This window comes from Schistocerca piceifrons, chromosome X (assembly GCF_021461385.2).
Source record: "Schistocerca piceifrons isolate TAMUIC-IGC-003096 chromosome X, iqSchPice1.1, whole genome shotgun sequence".
Lineage (NCBI taxonomy): Eukaryota > Metazoa > Arthropoda > Insecta > Orthoptera > Acrididae > Schistocerca > Schistocerca piceifrons.
Genome location: NC_060149.1, coordinates 279,119,820 through 279,140,401, shown reverse-complemented (window position 1 = coordinate 279,140,401; position 20,582 = coordinate 279,119,820). Strand labels below are relative to the sequence as shown.

The 20,582-nt window shown below is 45.0% G+C and overlaps 1 pseudogene; it reads left to right on the top strand.

Annotated features, from left to right (window-relative positions):
- The first annotated feature begins 20,099 nt into the window (after positions 1–20,099).
- LOC124723577 lies at positions 20,100–20,217 on the top strand (annotated as a pseudogene).
- Positions 20,218–20,582: the final 365 nt, after the last annotated feature.

The window sequence follows — 20,582 nt, the reverse complement described above, 5'->3', positions numbered from 1 at the left end:
TTGACAATGCGCTGACGCATGTTGTCAGGCGTTGTCGGTGGATCACGATAACAAATATCCTTCAACTTTCCCCACAGAAAGAAATCCGGGGACGTCAGATCCGGTGATCGTGCGGGCCATGGTATGGTGCTTCGACGACCAATCCACCTGTCATGAAATATGCTGTTCAATACCGCTTCAACCGCACGCGAGCTATGTGCCCAACACTCATACATCCATCCATCCATCTGTTAGAATATTGCTGCGCGGTGTGGGATCCTTACCAGGTGGGATTGACGGAGGACATCGAAAGGGTGCAAAAAAGGGCAGCTCGTTTTGTATTATCACGTAATAGGGGAGAGAGTGTGGCAGATATGATTACGCGAGTTGGGATGGAAGTCATTAAAGCAAAGACGTTTTTCGTCGCGGCGAGATCTATTTACGAAATTTCAGTCACCAACTTTCTCTTCCGAATGCGAAAATATTTTGTTGAGCCCAACCTACATAGGTAGGAATGATCATCAAAATAAAATAAGAGAAATCAAAGTTCGAACAGAAAGGTTTAGGTGTTCGTTTTTCCCGCACGCTGTTTGGGATTGGAATGGTAGAGAGATAGCATGATTGTGGTTCGATGAACCCTCTGCCAACCACTTAAATGTGAATTGCAGAGTAATCATGTAGATGTAGATGTTGGAAGTACATCGCCATTCTGTCATGCAGTGAAACATCTTGTAGTAACGTCGGTAGAACATTACGTAGGAAAGCAGCATACATTGCATCATTTAGATTGCCATCGATAAAATGGGAGCCAATTATCCTTCCTCCCATAATACCGCACCATACATTAACCCGCCGGGGTCGCTGATGTTCCACTTGTCGCAGCCATCGTGGATATTCCGTTGCCCAATAGTGCATATTATGCCGGTTTACGTTACCGCTGTTGGTGAATGACGCTTCGTCGCTAAATAAAACGCGTGCAAAAAATTTGTCATCGTCCTGTAATTTTTCTTGACCCCAGTGGCGGAACTATACACGACGTTCAAAGTCGTCACCATGCAATTCCTGGTGCATAGAAATATGGTACGGGTGCAATCGATGTTGATGTAGCGTTCTCAACACCGACGTTTTTGAGATTCCCGATTCTCGCGCAGTTTGTCTGCTACTGATGTGCTGATTAGCCGCGACAGCAGCTAAAACACCTACTTGGGCATCATCATTTGTTGCAGGTCGTGGATGACGTTTCACGTGTGGCTGAACACTTCCTGTTTCCTTAAATAACGTAACTATCCGGCGAACGGTCAGAACACTTGGATGATGTCGTCCAGCATACCGACCAACATACATAGCACACGCCCGTTGGGCATTTTGATCACAATAGCCATACATCAACACCATATCGACCTTTTCCACAATTGGTAAACGGTCCATTTTAACACGGGTAATGTATCACGAAGCAAATACCGTCCGCATTGGCCGAATGTTACGTGATACCACGTACTTATACGTTTGTGACTATTACAGCGCCATATATCACAAAGCGAAAAAAGTGGTCCAACTAAAACATTCATATTTCTTTACGTACTGCAAGAATATGTAATAAAAAATTGGGGTTCCTATTAAAAAAAACGCAGTTGATACCCGTTTGACCTATGGCAGCGCCATCTAGCGGGCCAACCATAGCGCCATCTGGTTTCCCCCTTCAAGCTAGACGAGTTTCGTTCTTGGTAGTTTTTTCGTTTGATGCTTATTTCGTGAGATATTTAGAGCGGTCACTATCAATGGGCCACACTGTATATAAGAACGTACTCTCTCAGGAACGAGTTCCTTCGATTTTGTGACAGCAATGTTATTCGTATACTTTGCTGTTTAGTCCGAATATGTCGTGATTTCCGAGGATGTGGTTAGGCAGGAACCTAAGAGTACAGCTTAAATTGCTACGAATGGAACGGCTTGTCACAAGTATTTAACTGCGATCGAATTGTTAACAATAATTTCTTAAATTCAGCGGTGAAGAGAAAGATCGCACCACACAGCGAGTGACAATGAACTTTGTGCAAAATAAGGAATGGATATTCATGTTATGGTGTCCGACTGTGATCTGTATAATAATTTCCATACTTTACGTTTTACGTCTTGGTAAATGAACATTTAAAGACAAAATATAAACTTAACTGTAGCAAGCAACAGCATTCGCCAAGACAACTGTTCAATACATTGACTGCAACAAATTACAGTAAATTTTTAGGTGAATCTTTAGAATACGTGAAAGTTCCAAAAGCAAAAGTTAGAAACACGAGCACTCTCATACTGAAAATACGGACCAAGCTTCATATCCCTCCCTTTTTTCACACAAATAACTGCAGTGACAAAATGGACTATGCCATGAATCATTTGCTGTCAAATTGTTCCCGCAATGTTTCACATGTAAACATTCAGTTTTGGTTGTGTCTGCCACAGCACCCACAGAACACCAAAGATAAAAATACCTCTGACAGACTGCGCACAGGCTCATTCGAAACGAAACAGTCCTATTGGCTCGTGCTACTCCGAAATATTGCTGGTTATTCACATTTTGGGCCGAGCTGTCCCTAACGATAAGTGTCCAAATAACGTCTGCCGCTTGGGTTCTGAGGCCATCCTCAGTTCCTTTTGGGGGATGGCTAATTTGGTGAGGACAGCTAACATCGTGCGTGCTGTGCAGGCTAAGCTAACTATCTGTAGCTTTGTACCCAGGGTCGATCACACTTCTCTGGTTTGAAGTAGAGGGGAAGGCTTAAACCAGAGGCTCAGATGACTCTGCGATGGTATCGGATGCAAATTACCTCCGTTATCCAGTGCAGATTTGTAGGATTCCCCTTAAATTCCCCTAAATGGGTCATACATGTAATACACTCAGGAAGCGCCTACTAGGATAGCGGAGTAGGTGTGACGTAAGGTGGCAGAATAAATGGTCAGATTCGCACCTTACATGAGAGCTTTATACATCGCAGTGGGAAGGTGAATATGACATCTAACTTAATTCGGTGGTAATGAACAAATTTGCCTAGTAGTATGTAATGCAAAATGGGATGACACTCAATCGACGGTAATTAACACACCGTTCCTATAATGCATGTTTGAGCAGGATGTGAAACAAGCAGCAAGAGACGATTTAGTTTGTAATTGAGAGGGACGAGGGCAGATGCAAGGCCGCGCTACAGGGTGTACCATAGAAACCACTTAAAGGGATGTCTCCGGCGGAAAGTCAACGACCGACCAGGTGACTCAGATGGGGAAATCGAGTATAACGGTCCATCTGAGGGAGGACAGGAAAGAAAGCTTTTAGAAAGCTGCGTTTCGGAATTCCAAATGGATACAAAGCAAGAACAGTGACGCATTTTAGATCACGTATCCAGTGAGTGGTACAAATGTGAGAGAGTCAATGTGCGCATTTAGGCGTCTGGAACGGGCACAAAATGTCCGACTGGCGGAAACGCGCTAGGAAGGAGAAAATAACCAAAGTTTCGACGCAGTTTAATGGTAGGGGCCTTACAATTAGTAGAGAGAGTTTCCACAAAATAAGAGGAAACCTCCTATTGGTCGAAAAAAGCCATCACGTGCAGAACGAAAGAACCCAAATGCGGAGACAGTTGGGCTATGAGTAAGACAAGACGGAAATTTTAGGGGACTCTTCTCTGAACTGGCGTCAAGTGCAGAACGGAGCGCATAACGCTCTGTACGACGCAGAGGAGTAATTTGTGTGAACGCGGCGTTCACAGCGCCTGACAGCCAGCTAGAAATTATCTGTAGTATCGTTTAGCTCCAACTGTGGAGAAATGAATCAGCCAATTAGTTCATTGTTTTTTCGAGAACTGAGAGGGCATTATAATATACACGCTGCTCCAACCATGCACGTGTATATCACCATATTCTAAGACTAGGGATGAGTACACGTTCTCTTGCATAACGAGAAACACAGGGAAAGTTTCTGCTGGAAAATTCAGCAAAGGTGTAATTAGTTTTATAGGAATTTCAGCGAAAGAGAGCGGCCTAGCAGATGACAGCTCATCGCAGCTTAAGGTAAATACCGCATGGTTCACCAGCTTGCGTCCACTGTAAACTCGAGCGACCTTGGGTAATCTTTTGCGCAATTTTTCACATAACTAACCATCCACCGTAGACTTGATTGTCATCCTAAAAATAGTACCGAACTTTGAACCGGAATCGGACGATTTTCGTAGTACTGACCAACATCATAACGTAAGTGTAGGAACAATTTTGTAAAGAAACTTGTACTTAAACTTTAATATTGTCGTGTTTAGGATAATTTAACATTCTGAGGGTTAATATATAATATTGTTGTGTTAAGGCTTATTTCACGTTTTGATGCTGACGAGATGCGTTATCCTGACAACTGTTTTTTGTTGTCACATTGAAAACAGTGTAGAAGCGTGTATTTTTGTGCTAATATTGCAACATTAAACATGCCATTCCAGCTTACACAGTTTTCTTCAATCCTAGAATAAGTAAACCACAAATATTGCACCTTACAATGCGCACATATGGATTTTGTTCAGACCCCTTCCCCCTTTGGGATCAGATACGAATTGCCTGCCAAAATCGAAGTTACATCAGCCACAATGTTCTCAGAGAAAGCTCGTCCTTGCAGATCGGGTGTAAAAAAGTTTAATATGATATTACAGTAGAGGAAGGTATCAATTAGCACAAGGCTGTGATAGCATCTGTGACTACAGGTTTGACAAGGACTTTTAAGAAAGGTAGGACGATTTTTTGCTTTGTAAGAGGGTCAGGATACAAGCTGCAGAATATATGAGCAGTCAGAATCAAATATGCAGTGATAAGGACGAAGATGTGGAGCACAAATGGAAAAAATTCAAAAGAATCGTTCAATATGCCTTATAGAAGTATATTCCTAGCAAGGTCTTAAGGGATGAGAAAAGATCTACCATGATTTAATAGCCATGTGAGAAAATAGCTATGTAAACAAGGAGAGTTTCATCAGAGATTCAAGAGAAGTAAAAACCCAGATGGCAGTAAGGAGAGCAATGAGAGAAGCGTTCATTGAATTTGAAATCAAAATTTTCCAACCGATCTTACTGAAAACATTTGGTTTTCGTTTTACGTAAGCTCAGTAAGTCACTCAGGGACCATACTGGCAACGAAACGGAAGGTAACAGAGAGAAAGCTAAAATACTGAATTCGATCTTCCGAAATTGTTTCACAGCGTAAAATCGTAATACGGTCCATCCTTTCAATCATCATACGAAAGACGAAATTGCAGATATAGAGCTAAACGATCGCGGAACAGAGAAGCAACTACAATCCCTTAGTAGTGGAAAGGCATCAGGACCAGATGAGGCACCTATACGACTCTACAGAACCTATGCGAAAGAATTTGCTCCCATTCTGGCAGCAGTTCATCATAGTTGGCTGGAACAACGAAGGACACCTAGCGACTGGATAAATGCGCAGGTCATTTTCGTTTTCAGGAAGGGTCGTAGGACAGACTGGCGTAATTATAGTCCTATGTCATTGACGTCAGTTTGTTGTAGAATTATGGAACATATTTGTAATGTATTGTATGTTAACCGGGGACCTAGAAACGACGGAGAGGCTCCGTCCACGCAGTGGTCCACAACCCCACGACGACTACCGCAGTCCACTTCACCGCTCAGCCGCCCCACACCGAACCCATAGTTATTGTGCGGTTCGGCCCCCGGTGGAACCCCCTGGGAACGTCTCACACCAGACGAGTGTAACCCCTATGTTTGCGTGGTAGAGTAATGGTGGTGTACGCGTACGTGGAGAACTTGTTGGCGCAGCAATGTTCAAATGTGTGTGAAATCTTATGGGACTTAACTGCTAAGGTCATCAGTCCATAAGCTTACACACTACTTAACCTAAATTATCCTAAGGACAAACACACACATCCATGCCCGAGGGAGGACTCGAACCTCCGCCGGGACCAGCCGCACAGTCCATGACTGCAGCGCCTTAGACCACTCTTCTAATCCCGGGCGGCTTCAGACCGCTCGGGCGCAGCAATCGTCGACGTGGGGTAGCTGAGGCGGAATAAGGGGAACCAGCCCGCATTCGCCGACGCAGATGGAAAACCGCCTAAAAACCATCGACAGATTGGGCGGCTCACCGGACCTCGACACTAGTCCGCCGGGCGGATTCGTGTCGGGGACCAGGCGCTCCTTCCCACTCCGGAAAGCCGTGCGTTAGACCGCTCGGCTAACCGGGCGGGCCATGGAACATATTTTATGCTCAAGAATTACGACGTTTCTCGAGAATGAAAATATCCTCTATAAAAACCAACAAGGATTCCGCAAACAGAGATCTTACAGAACTCAGTTCGCTCTGTTTCTCCATTAGATCCTTAGCGCTGCAGACAACGGCGCTCGTGTTGGTGCTGCGTTCCTTTCTTTCAGGAACGCGTTTGACACCGCCTCGCACTGCCAGTTAGTGAATAAAATACGAGCTCATCCAGTATCGGACGTTATTTCGACTGGATACAAGATTGTTTCGCAAACAGTGCTCAACATGTTGCTTTTAACGCAACGGAATCGACACATGTGAAGATAATTTCCGGAGTACTCCAAGGAAGTATGATAGGACCTACACTGTTTACAGTGCGTATAAATGATGTAGTAGAAGCGTCGGAAGCTCTTTAAGACTGTTCGCTGGTGATGCGGTTGTGTACAAGAAAGTAGCAACGCCAGAAGACAGTATCGATTTGCAGAATGACCTGCAGAGGTTTCATGAAAGGTGCAGGCTCTGGCAGTTTGTAAGTAGGCTGTTTAGGTTTTTATGTTGATAACGCCATGTAGCGCTCTATATGAAATTCACTGACTGTGCCGTGTGCAGTCTGTGGCTGGTTTGCATTGTTGGAATAGTCGCGATTGTAGTGTTGGGCAGTTGGATGTGAACAGCGCGTAGCGTTGCGCAGTTGGTGAGCCGCCAGCAGTGGTGGATGTGGGGAGAGAGATGGCGGAGTTTTGAGAACGGATGATATGGACGTGTGTCCATCAGAGAGAGTAAATTTGTAATAATGGATATCATGAACTGATTAAACAGGGTGAGTCACCTAACATTACTGCTGGATATATTTCGTAAACCACATCAAATACTAACGAATCGATTCCACAGACCAAACGTGAGGAGAGAGGCTAGTGTAATTGGTTAATACAAACCATAAAAAAATGCACAGAAGTATGTTTTTTAACACAAACCTACGTTTTTTTAAATGGAACCCCGTTAGTTTTTTTAGCACATCTGAACATATAAACAAATACGTAATCAGTGCCGTTTGTTGCATTGTAAAATGTTAATTACATCCGGAGATATTGTAATCTAAAGTTGACGCTTGAGTATCATTCCTCCGCTGTTAGATCGTGTGTATCGGAGAGCACCGAATTCCGTAGGGATCCAAAGGGAACGGTGATGGACCTTAGGTACAGAAGAGACTGGAACAACACATTACGTCCACATGCTAACATCTTTTTATTGGTCTTTTTCACTGACGCACATGTACATTACCATGAGGGGTGAGGTACACGTACACACGTGGTTTCCGTTTTCAATTACGGAGTGGAATAGAGTGTGTTCCGATATGTCAGGCCAATAGATGTTCAATGTGTTGGCCATCATTTGCTGCACACAATTGCAATCTCTGGCGTAATGAATGTCGTACACGCCGCAGCACATCTGGTGTAGTGTCGCCGCAGGCTGCCACAATACGTTGTTTCATATCCTCTGGGGTTGTAGGCACATCTCGGTACACATTCTCCGTTATCGTACCCCACAGAAAGAAGTCCAGAGGTGTAAGATCAGGAGAACGGACTGGCCAATTTATGCGTCCTCCACGTCCTATGCAACGCCCGTCGAACATCCTGTCAAGGGTCAGCCTAGTGTTAATTGCGGAATGCGCAGGTGCACCATCATGCTGATACCACACACGTCGACGCGTTTCCAGTGGGACATTTTCGAGCAACGTTGGCAGATCATTCTGTAGAAACGCGATGTATGTTGCAGCTGTTTGGGCCCCTGCAATGAAGTGAGAACCAATGAGGTGGTCGCCAATGATTCCGCACCATAGATTTACAATCCACGGTCGTTGTCGCTCTACCTGTCTGAGCCAGCGAGGATTGTCCACGGACCAGTAATGCATGTTCCGTAGATTCACTGCCCCGTGGTTTGTGAAATCCGCTTCATCGGTAAACAGGTAGAACTGCAACGCATTCTCTGTTAATGCCCATTGACAGAATTGCACTCGATGATTAAAGTCATCACCATGTAATTGCTGATGTAGCGACACATGAAGCGGGTGAAAGCGGTGACGATGCAGTATGCGCATGACACTACTTTGACTCAGTCCACCGGCTCTCGCAATGTCCCGTGTACTCATGTGTGGGTTCATGGCAACAGTAGCTAACACACCAACTGCACCCGCTTCTCCTGTGACGGGCCTGTTACGGACCCGTTTGCGTGCTACGACCATACCTGTTGCATACAGTTGGCGGTAGATGTTTTGCAATGTGCGGCACGTTGGATGCTCTATGTCCGGGTACCGTTCTGCATACACCCTGCAGGCTTCAGCTGCATTTCGTCGACACTCGCCATAGATGAGTATCATCTCCGCCTTTTCAGAGTTCGAATACACCATGGTCACAGTTCCTACAACATTACACTATCACAGACGTCTGGTAACACGGTGTACTACAGTTGGTCTGCATGCGGAGACGAATGCAGAATAACAATAGCAGCAAGCGCTACATGCGGACACTGCGACAACTAGAACAAACCACAACAGTGCACTACAGCCGCACTCGTAAACACGGTCGTCATCGTAAACATGTCCCTGCAGATGCTGCTCGCCGACCGTGGCCCGTGAACGTTACAACACGCAACTGAACGTCGGAGGTTTCAAGCGTCAACTTTAGGTTATAATATCTCCGGATGTAATTAACATTTTACAATGCAACAAACGGCACTGATTACGTATTTGTTTATATGTTCAGATGTGCTAATAAAACTAACGTGGTTCCATTTAAAAAAAACGTAGGTTTGTGTTAAAAAACATTCTTCCGTGCAACTTTTGAACACTATTAAGGTAAATACATTGTTTGTTGTCTATCAAAATCTTTCATTTGCTAACTGCCTATCAGTAGTTAGTGCCTTCAGTAGTTAGAATCTTTTATTTAGTTGGCAGTAGTGGCGCTCGCTGTATTGCAGTAGCTCGAGTAACGAAGATTTTTGTGAGGTAAGTGATTCATGAAAGGTATAGGTTATTGTTAGTCAGGGCCATTCTTTTGTAGGGATTTTTGAAAGTCAGATTGCGTTGCGCTAAAAATATTGTATGTCAATTTCAGCACAGTCATTTATAATTTTTGTAAGTGGACGTTTCAAGTTGACCCTGAACGTGCATAAATGTAACATATTGCGCATACATAGGAAACGAAATCTACTACTGTACAGCTCCACTACTGATGACAAACTGCTAAAAACAGCATCTACAGTGAAATATCTAGGAGTAACTATCCAGCAGCGACCTTAATTGTACTGAACACATCAAACAAATAGGAGGAAAATCAGATGCCAGACTGAGATTCGTAGGAAGAACATCAAGGAAACGAACTCACCCATTGAAGAAGTGGCTTATAAGACGCTTGTCTGACCGATTCTTGATTACCGTTCATCAATATGGGATCCTTACAGTTAGGACTGTTGGAAGAGATAGAGAAGATCCAACGAAGAGCAGCGCTTTTCGTCACGGAATCGTTCAGTCGGTACGGGAGCGTGACAGAGATTCTCAACAAACTCCAATGGCCGACTTTACAAGAGAGGCTTTGTAATCACGAAGAGGTTGGCTATTAAAATTTCGAGAGACAATTTTCCGGGTAGAGTCAGGTATCATACACTACTGGCCATTAAAATTGCTACACCACGAAGATGACGTGCTACAGACGCGAAATTAACTGACAGGAAGAAGATGCTGTGATATGCAAATGATTAGCTTTTCAGAGCATTCACGCAAGGTTGGCGCCGGTGGTGACACCTACAACGTGCTGACATGAGGAAAGTTTCCAACCGATTTTTCATACACAAACAGCAGTTGACCGGCGTTGCTTGGTGAAACGTTGTTGTGATGCCTCGTGTAAGGAGGAGAAATGCGTACCATCACGTTTCCGATATTGCTGCTCGCGTTGGTCGAGATCCAATGACTGTTTGCACAATATGGAATCGGTGGGTTCAGGAGGGTAATACGGAACTCCGTGCTGGATCCCAACGGCATTGTATCACTAGCAGTCGAGATGACACGCATCTTATCCGCATAGCTGTAACGGATCTCACAGCCACGTCTCGATCCCTAAGTCGACAGATGAGGACGTTTGCAAGACAACAACCATCTGCACGAACAGTTCGACGACGTTTGCAGCCGCATGGACTATCAGCTCGGAGACCATGGCGGCGGTTACCCTTGACGCTGCATCACAGACAGGAACGCCTGCGGCGGTGTACTCAACGACGAACCTGGGTGCACGAATGGCAAAACGTCATTTTTTTTTTTTTTTTGACGAATCGAGGTTCTTTTTACAGCATCATGATGGTCGCATCCGTGTTTGGTCACATCGCGGTGAACGCACATTGGAAGCGTGTATTCGTCATCGCCATACTGGCGTATCACACGTATGCCTGCGAAACCCTACATTTCAGCAGGATAATGCACGGCCGCATGTTGCAGGTCCTGTACGGGCCCTTCTGGATACAGAAAATGTTCGACTGCTGCCCTGGACAGCACATTTTCCAGATCTCTCACCAATTGAAAACGTCTGGTCAATGGTGGCCGTGCAACTGGCTCGTCACAATACGCCAGTCACTCCTATTCATGAAGTGTGGTATCGTGTTGAAGCTGCATGGGCAGCTGTACCTGTACACGCCATCCAAGCTCTGTTTGTCTCAATGCCCAGGCGTATCAAGGACATTATTACGGCCAGAGGTGGTTGTTCTGGGTACTGATTTCTCAGGATCTATGCACACAAATTGTGTGAAAATGTAATCACATGTCAGGTCTAGTATAATATATTTGTCCAATGAATAGCCGTTTATTATCCGCATTTCTTCTTGGTGTAGCAATTTTAATGGCCAGTAGTGTATTACTTCCTCCCACATACATTTCGCGAAATGACTGTGACGAGAAAATTCGAGACATTAGAGCTAATACAGAGGGTTACCGATAGTCATTCTCCCAGCAAGCCATTCGTGAGTGGAACAGGGTACGGGGTGCAGTTGGTGGTATCAGAAATAATCTCCGCCACGCACCTTTAAGTGGCTTGTAGGGTATGATTTAAATGTAAATGTTTTTATAAAACAAACATTTTGAACCTTGCAACAAAAATTTCAGCTCATAGACATTTTTTTTAAAATGACGACCTTCAACCTCAGTGGATGTATTGCAACATAATCCATCGACGGAATTGAACTCTGGGTTCAAAATCATTTGCCTCCAACGCTTGTATGCATTGCTTACGGTAAGGGAGTGATAGCTGCTCCGTAAGTACTCTCCATACTGTATTTTTCGAAGTGTGCATTTCACTGGTAAGGTGGCGAATGTTCATTGTTGGAACTTCTCCATTACAATCGAACTCCATCTCCTGAACACGTCTCCGTAGCCGACGTCTCTAATACACGCCTGTGTGATGGAGCTCGGCTCGGAGGTAAGCCGGTTCGAATCCTGGTGGTGCATGATATTTTCAATGCCCGTATTTGGCCGGCAACGGGAGGAGAGGTGCTAGCGTAGAATCCCTGAGCAACAGCCTTTGCGCCAAAGTCCTGGATTAAATTTCACACCTCTCCGCAGTGGCTCACGAAGTGACGGCGCGTGACACTGTTAATAGTGATCCGTCTATTGGATGGGGTCGTTTAGCTCGGATCCCCCCTCGGAGCTATTTGGGAGGAGTACGCTACGTGCCGGCACGAGGTTTCACGCTCTCCCTTTTGTCATGATCATGATCATCATCATCATCAACACCATCATCATACAACACAAATCTAACACTGCGCTATACACCCTTAAATTACAGTCACCTACACTTTACAAATACACATACGACACCGTTCTCGCGTATCCGCATGAAAAAGGGCCAATGTGCATGGAAGAACACCCTTGGACAGGCGGCTTAAGCCACCATGTGTGATATCTCAGCCAACAATGCCATACGTCATTTGTATTTTTACCATTTTCTGAAATGCTACTGTGCGAGCAATTCTTTGTGTCTGTGGTTTTAACCGTACAGTTCCTCCTAAATATTTACTCTCGGCGATAATTATGATGACGCCTGTGGAGAAACGCTTTTCTTTAGATCTGTTCGCCTTTCCATGCACTACATCGTGGTACACCACGCATTAAATAAATGTCTGCACTGTGTAATGCTCCATTTACAACAACCAGCTATGAACTGTAAACAGTGTTAAGTTCCACGGTGGCCACGTCACAGACGATCGTGTGTTGTTTTTAAACTTCGCTCTACCTAAGTCTCCGTCCGGCCACTCAGATTTAGGTTTTCCGTGATTTCCCTAAATCGCTCCAGGCAAAAATCGGGGAGGTTCCTTTGAAAGGATACTGCCGATTTCCTTCTCCATTCTTGAAACAGACCGAGCTTGTTGTTATGTCTCTAATGACATCGATATCGATGGGACGTTAAATCATAATCTTCCTTCCTTCCTTTGTCGAAAGGTATTGTTGAATCAAAGAAATAAAATCATGCCACGCGATTCGAATAAAATTTCAACTTTCATGAATGATTGGACGACATTCTCTTCTTGCGAATTACTGTTCAATATTCTTCCGACCCGAGACCAGAAAATTCAGGATACTACTTGGATTCCTACGACCGCGAGTTCGCGGTCGACCACATCCGAAGACTATATCACCGCTCTGGCGCGCGCTCGAAAGCAAGCCACAGTTAAACTCACTGTTGCGCGCAAATATGCTTCACCGCACGTTTTCGCACCTCCCAGAGGTTGCATCTGTTGTAAAGATCCAGATGCAGCAACGGTGAACTCGTGAAGTCCAAGCAGACAATTAAAATAAGCTATGTTGCCAAATGTCCACGGATGCTCACTGCTGACCACCCGAAAGGCGCAAAATGTGTAACGTTTCCTAGCGTAGTACCACCTTTTACTACTGTTAGACTCGCCTGGTTAGCAGTGCTGTCTAACGCACGGCTTTCCGGATTGGGTCATCGGTCCCATCGGATTAGGGAAGGAAGTCGGCCGTGCCCTTTCAAAGGACCATCTCCGCATTTGCCTGAAGCGATTTAGGGAATCATGGAAAACCGAAATCTGGATGGCCGGACGCGGGTTTGAGCCGTCGTGCTGCCGAATGCGACTCTAGTGTGCTAGCCACTGCGCCACCTTGCTCGGTAGTTCTTCTGCCTTTATTCATCATGAATAACTCCAATACGTCAGATTCATTAAACGTGGATAGACTAAATGTACTGTATCATATTTGTAATATTCAATATGGCCCTCCCGGTCTAACGCACGACTTTCCGGGCGTGAAGGAGCGCCTGGTCCCCGACACGAATCCGCCCGGCGGACTTGTGTCGAGGTCAGGTGAGCCGGCCAGTTTGTGGATGGTTTTTAGGCGGTTTTCCATCTGCGTCGGCGAATGCGGGCTGGTTCCCCTTATTCCGCCTCAGCTACACTATGTCGGCGATTGCTGTCCAAACAAGTTCTCCACGTACGCGTACACTACCATTACACTACCACGCAAACAAAGGGGTTACACTCGTCTGGTGTGAGACGTTCCCTGGGGGGTCCACCGGGGGCCGAACCGCACAATAACCCTGGGTTCGGTGTGGGGCGGCGGAGGGGTGAAATGGACTGCGGTAGTCGTCGTGGGGTTGTGGACCACTGCGGCTACGGCGGGGACGGAGCCTCTCCGTCGTTTCTAGGCCCACGGTTACCATACAATACAATACTACCGTTACAGCGTTTAATTATCGGTTAAGACTTTCGATTAAGTTATGACACGAAGAAAATGAAATAAGTTTCCATTCTTTCTTTAAACGCAGTTATTTGCCGTATCTGTGTTTTTTGGTCAATTGCGTAACACGTATCCGAGCCCCAGTTTATTCCACAGATATTCAGGTCAGTTTTCTACTAGTCGAATAATTCTTTGTCGAGTACCTTGGGGAGCTCTCATTGGTCTGAACCATCCAGTTTCTCGTAAATGTTTATTCACTCTGATAAATTTCTTTCAACTAGGATTAGACTTGTTGCGTATAGCTTCTCTGTAGATTCGAATGTAAAAAGTGCAACAAATCCACTTTGCTTTCCTGTAATAATAATATAATTGTTGTTGCTTCTCAGGCATAGCAATTACCTTTCGGCGACAGAATATGTCAGATACCGGACTGTTACCACCGCGCGAAGAACTGACCGCGCTGTAAATTATTTTCATGGGCGTGATACAACACGAAGCCAGGAAAAAAACAGCTTCCACAGAAATACATTGCCGCTGTAATTCCTACCGAGCGATCGCCAGCTACACACACGGCCACTTGAGTCCCACATCACGTTCTGTCCCTCATCAACGCGTACAATATTCTTCCCCTGATATACAAACTAATGAAAGCTTCGTTTGTACCAGTCTGTGCGAAGCTTCGAATTCATCCCTGTGATCATTCAGTTCTTGGCATCATCACTACCATGAAAATAGGACCGTCTCCCCTTTGACGGGTCACTTAACTTATCTGAACAAATTTAATTTTCACAGCGAAGTACATTTGGTTTTTGTAGTACTGAAAGTACATATGCAGCCCCAGTAGGGATTAACAAATGCTACTAGATGCACCATATAATGATGACATCATCACCTGCACCTTTTAGAGCTACCCAAGATCTTTGACACTATTAACTGTAGTTTTTTTATAAAGAAATTAGAATGATATGAAATAAGAGGCGCAGCAAATAACTGGTTCGGTACATATCTGTGAAAAAGAGTACAGAGATCTAGAACCAAGAACAAGTTTTTTATCACATCCAAAATGATCTCAAAACATTGTAGTTACACATAAAACGTTGTAACTCCTGGTTGAGAGGGCACATAAAACCCTCATGGAGGTTTAGAACTGCTCAATATGCAACACACTAACACTGAGCATAAAGAAAACAGACAATATGAGTTTCAGCATAAATAGTACAAAAATAACGTCGTACTTTAATATGACAAAGATTATGCAACAAATATGTATTTGGCTCTCAGCTGAAGTGGAACGAGGACACGAAGGTACACTTTTCATAACTTTTCTTATGTCTTGACCACACTTTTATTTTTCCAACATTACGCTTATCGACTTTCCGTCATTTTCAAAGGCAGTGGTATGTCAGGCACATACAGTTGTTCATTAGATGCACTGTATCACGTCAGTGTTCTCGATCACGAGACAAGTGCAGTGTACGAGGCAAGTTTGCACTCCTCTCGTGATCGAGAATGTTGACGTGATGCAATGTATCTAATGAACAATTTTATATGACTGACATAACATTGCCTTGGAAAATGACGGTAAGTCTAAACGGGTACAGTTGTTGGAAAACTAAAAGTGTGGTTAACACATAAGAAAAGTGAAGTGTTGGCAGAAGAGCCAACACCGCGTTGCTAGAGGAGGCCGAAATGCACGCGTTTAATTACAAGGAAATGAGAACGTAGAAAACCGACGCAGTTGCTGTAATACTTATCTTTAATCCACAATTGGTGAACATCTCTCGTTACGGTACATGCTATGGCGCCTTGCTAGGTCGTAGCAAATGACGTAGCTGAAGGCTATGCTAACTATCGTCTCGGCAAATGAGAGCGTAATTGTCAGTGAACCATGGCTATCAACGTCGGCTGTACAACTGGGGCGAGCGCTAGTAAGTCTCTCCAGACACGCCGTGTGGCGGCACTCGGTCTGCAATCACTGACAGTGGGGACACGCGGGTCCGACGTATACTAACGGACCGCGGCCGATCTAAAGGCCACCACCCAGCAAGTGTGGTGTCTGGCGGTGACACCACAAAAAGTCATTAAATGTCATCAAAACGCCGGCCGGAGTGGCCGTGCGGTTCTGGGCGCTACAGTCTGGAGCCGAGCGACCGCTACGGTGGCAGGTTCGAATCCTGCCTCGGGCATGGATGTGTGTGAAGTCCTTAGGTTAGTTAGGTTTAATTAGTTCTAAGTTCTAGGCGACTGATGACCTCAGACGTTAAGTCGCATAGTACTCAGAACCATTTGACCATTTTTGAGCATAAAAATGGCCGTGTCGTCTCACATTATTCTCATGCAAATTGCAGCTGACACAAAGATAATAACACAGTAAATGTTATATCTGTGGAGTCCTTACATCCGGTATGCACCACTAATGTCTTATTATTTTTCAGGGATAAAATTTACAAAATAAGTACATGATATTCAGACTACAGACAGCTGTCAAAAGAATAATAATTAAAAACAATAATCGGGTTCGTGGTAAAAACCTGTTTAAAGTATTGGTGATTACAAGCGCACAATATGATTACCTCATTATTATTCTCGGCCACAATAGCTAAGTCTGTGAACCGTGACTGTGTGGGATAATTATTTATTTGTAATTTGTGCTACCAGTCATTTTTTTATTTTATGTTTAATCTAACATAATACAACGCGTTTCGAACACGTCCTGTTTTTCTTCAGGCGTTTATACATACATACATACATACATACATACAGAGAAATATTACTTAAAAATAAACAGTCTTAAACTAGATTAATATAGAACTCTTTGTCTATTGTTTGTTACTGTAGCGGATGGTGTGGCATTTGGGGGGGGGGGGAGAAGGGGGGCAGTGGATAGCTAGAAATCGATATCATCGATGTCTTCTGCTGGTTTTTTTCCTTGGGATTGACTATGTATAGGATGCAGATAGATTTGTATCAGTTATGTGTTACTGATGCAAATCTATCTGCATCCTATACAGGCTGAGATATCATACATAGTCAATCACAAGGAAGAAAACCAGCAGAAGACATCGATGATTTCGATTTCTAGCCATCCACTGCCCCCGTCCTCTGCCCCCCCCCCTTCAAATGCCACACCATCCGCTACAGTAACAAACAATGGACAAAGGGTTCTAGATTAATCTAGTTTAAGACTGTTTATTCTTAAATAACGTTTCTCTATGTGTATGTAAGTATAAATGCCTGAAGATGAAAAGAACATGTTCGAAACGCGTTGTATTGTGTTAGATTAAACATAAAATAAAAAGTGACTGGTTGAAGAAATTAGAAATAAATAATGATTACCTCAAACAATCCATTATGCAGTTTAAGGTAAAATGAAATGAAATGATCGTGTGGCATTGTTGGGCGGAAGGCCCCATCCGGCGGAGCTCGGCCGCTGGGTTGCAAGTCTTATTTCAGGTGACACCACATTGGGCGACTTGCATGTTGCTGATGATGAAGTGATGAGGAGGATAACACAACAGCCAGTCCACGACCGGAGGAAATCTCCAACACGCCCAAGAATCGACCATGGGCCCGCTGCATGGGAGGCAAACACATTACCACTCAGCTAAGCAGGCGGCCTGATTGAGGAAAGGATTGGTAATTATTATCTTAACAGTTCTGTAGTTGGTCACTGACTAAGAGCCAGACTTGCCTTACTTTTACCAAATAACAAGAAATGAAAAACTCAAAAATGTATTTTATACCAGGGAATAAATTGTACAACCTAGTAGCCAGCGAGAGTAAAGAGCGAACGAATATCAAAATATTTACAGAGACACTTAAACACATGTGACGAATAATTGTAGGGTCATTCTATAATTACAGACGTAACATTTGAACAATTAGTATTGAAATATTAACGTAAAAAATAGATAGGCCTCGACAAGAACAATGAACAGCGAAGGTTTGATGATGCTAACTGTGTTAACTTACCATTAAGCAAGGGAACAGGAAGTGTTACAGACGTAGCAAAATCTTCACTTCTCATGGAATGACCCAGTACTCGCGGTTCTAGGCGCGCAGTCCGGAACCGTGCGACTGCTACGGTCGCAGGTTCGAATCCTGCCTCGGGCAGCGGTCGCTCGATTCCAGACTGTAGCGCCTAGAACCGCACGGCCACTCCGGCCGGCGGAAAAGCTTTAAGACAGTTGGGCAAACGCAGGCGTAATTTTCTTGCATGAATGTCAGCTGAATGAGTGCTGTGTCTGCCATATACAGTACACTTATAAGCCAGAATATTATGACCACCGATGAACGAGGGTCGTTCCGGAGGCAATGCCTCCTATTTTTTTGAGTTAGCTTTGTATCTCCGCGCCAGATGTCGTTGGTGTAGTGCTAATGCTTGAACCTTCCTCTTTCATTTGCAGGTGGTTCCGTTGTTCTGCGGCAGTTGGCGCCAGCAGAGGAGTGTTCCAAACTGGAGTCTGATATGGACGCGTGCATAAAACAGCGATATGTGATTGAATTCCACACTGCTGAAGGAATTGGGCCGATTGACATCCACTGGTGCTTATTAAAGGTGTATGGAGTCGATACAACAGACGTGAGAAATGTGAGGCGATGGGTGCGACATTTTTAAGGTGGTGAAAAGGGTGTGCACGACATGCCAGTCCGGTCGACCCTACACAGCTGTCATCCCTCGCAATGAAGAGCATCTTGATCAACTCATCCATGCTGACTGGCGGATAACGACCAGGGAATTGTGTGTAAAGCTGAATGTCGCGTGTAATACCTTGGAAGCAATGTTGGAATATCTTGGTTATCGCAAAGTCTGCGCGAGAAGGACCCCCCAAAGCTTACAGAAGAACAAAAAGCTCATCGCATGGAAATTGTTGGGACCTGCTGGACCAATATGAAGTTGAAGGTCACAATTTTCTGAATAGCATCGTCACCGGAGATGAGACGTGGTGTCATCACTACGAGCCGGAATCCGAAAGTCAGTCCTTGGAATGGCTACATGCGAATTATCTCTGGGGACATGCGAATTCTCCATCAAAGAAGAAATTCAAGACACAGGTGTCTCAGGCAAAGTGATATGCACAGTCTTCTGGGACTGCCACGGTGTATTTCTTTTGGATGTCCTGGAGCCTGGAGAAACTTAATTCAGCACTCTACAAAACGAAACTGACTAAGCTGAAAGACCGAATTTCCCATGTAAAGTCAGAGAAGAAGACCAACTTTCACCTGCAACATGATAACGCCAGGTCCTGCACCAGTTTCGCGACCGCGAAACTCATTGAAAAATCCGGCTGGACTGTCTTACCACATCTACCGTACAGTCCCGATTTAGCACCTTCAGACTTCCATCTCTTTTGGGCTTCTGAAATTTGGACTATGTGGCCAACATTTTCAAGACTGGGACGCTGTTGTCAAAGCTGTAAGGAAGTGGTTAGCCTCGGCTGGTTCCGATTTTTACAAGCGCGGCGTGCAGGCTCTGGTTCATCGTTGGCAAAAGTGCATAACGAATGGTGGCGACTATGCGGAAAAATGACAGTCTGTAACTGAAATATTGCTCTGTTTAACTGTGCTGTTGTGATTTACGTATCTCCTGTAGTTTCCATGAGTGAAAATAGGAGGTATTACTTCTGGAACAACCCTCGTGCTATCGGTATAAACCCGTCCAGGGGATAGCAGCGCCACCTGGCCAGGAATGAAGTGTCAGTGAGCGTGCTGTCCGTGTGTTGAACGGGGAAGGCGGGCGATCTATCTGAGTTTGATTGTGATAGCCCGGAGGCTCGGCATGAGTATTTCAGAAACTGGAGTTCGAGGAGTGCTGTGGTGAGTGCCTTCTAAACGTGGTGAAACCAAGGTGAAACCACCTCCAGACGTCGTGGGGTTGGGCGGCCACCACTCATTACAGATGTCGGATCTCGTAACTGGGTAGATGGTAAAACAGGACAGGCGACGAACTGTGGCGGAACTAACATCAGACTCCAGCTTTTGCCAATGGGATGGTCAAGAAATGTAAGAAGCTTTACGAAAAATAAGGGAATGGACAGCAAAAACCCACTTCTCTGCATACAAAATACACATTTTACCATCACGAGGTTGCCACTGGACTGAAACTGTGTTACTTTGATTGGTCGGGGGCAACGGCCTTGCCGCAGTGGATACACCGGTTCCCATCAGATCACCGAAGTTAAGCGCTGTCAGGCGTGGCAGGCATTTGGATGGGTGACCATCATGGCTGCCATGTGCTGTTGCCATTTTTCAGGGTGCACTCAGCTTCGTGATGCCAATTGAAGAGCTACTCGACCGAATAGTAGCGGCTTCGGTCACAGAAAACCATCATAACGACCGGTGTGCTGACCGTACGCTCCTCCTACCCGCATCCTCAGCTGAGGATGACGCGGCGGTCGGATGGTCCCGATCGGCCACTTGTGGCCTAACGACTGAGTGCTTGATTGGTCGACCCGTCCGCGTCATGTGCGTGGTGGGGCGACACAATGTCATTGGGTAAGCAAAATTATTGGAGCGAAAACGCTACTGCCACACCTACACTAGCCGTGTAGCGGCATTATCTCTAGGCCCTAGAAGTAAAGCAGAAAGGCAGAATTGTCGCGCTCATATT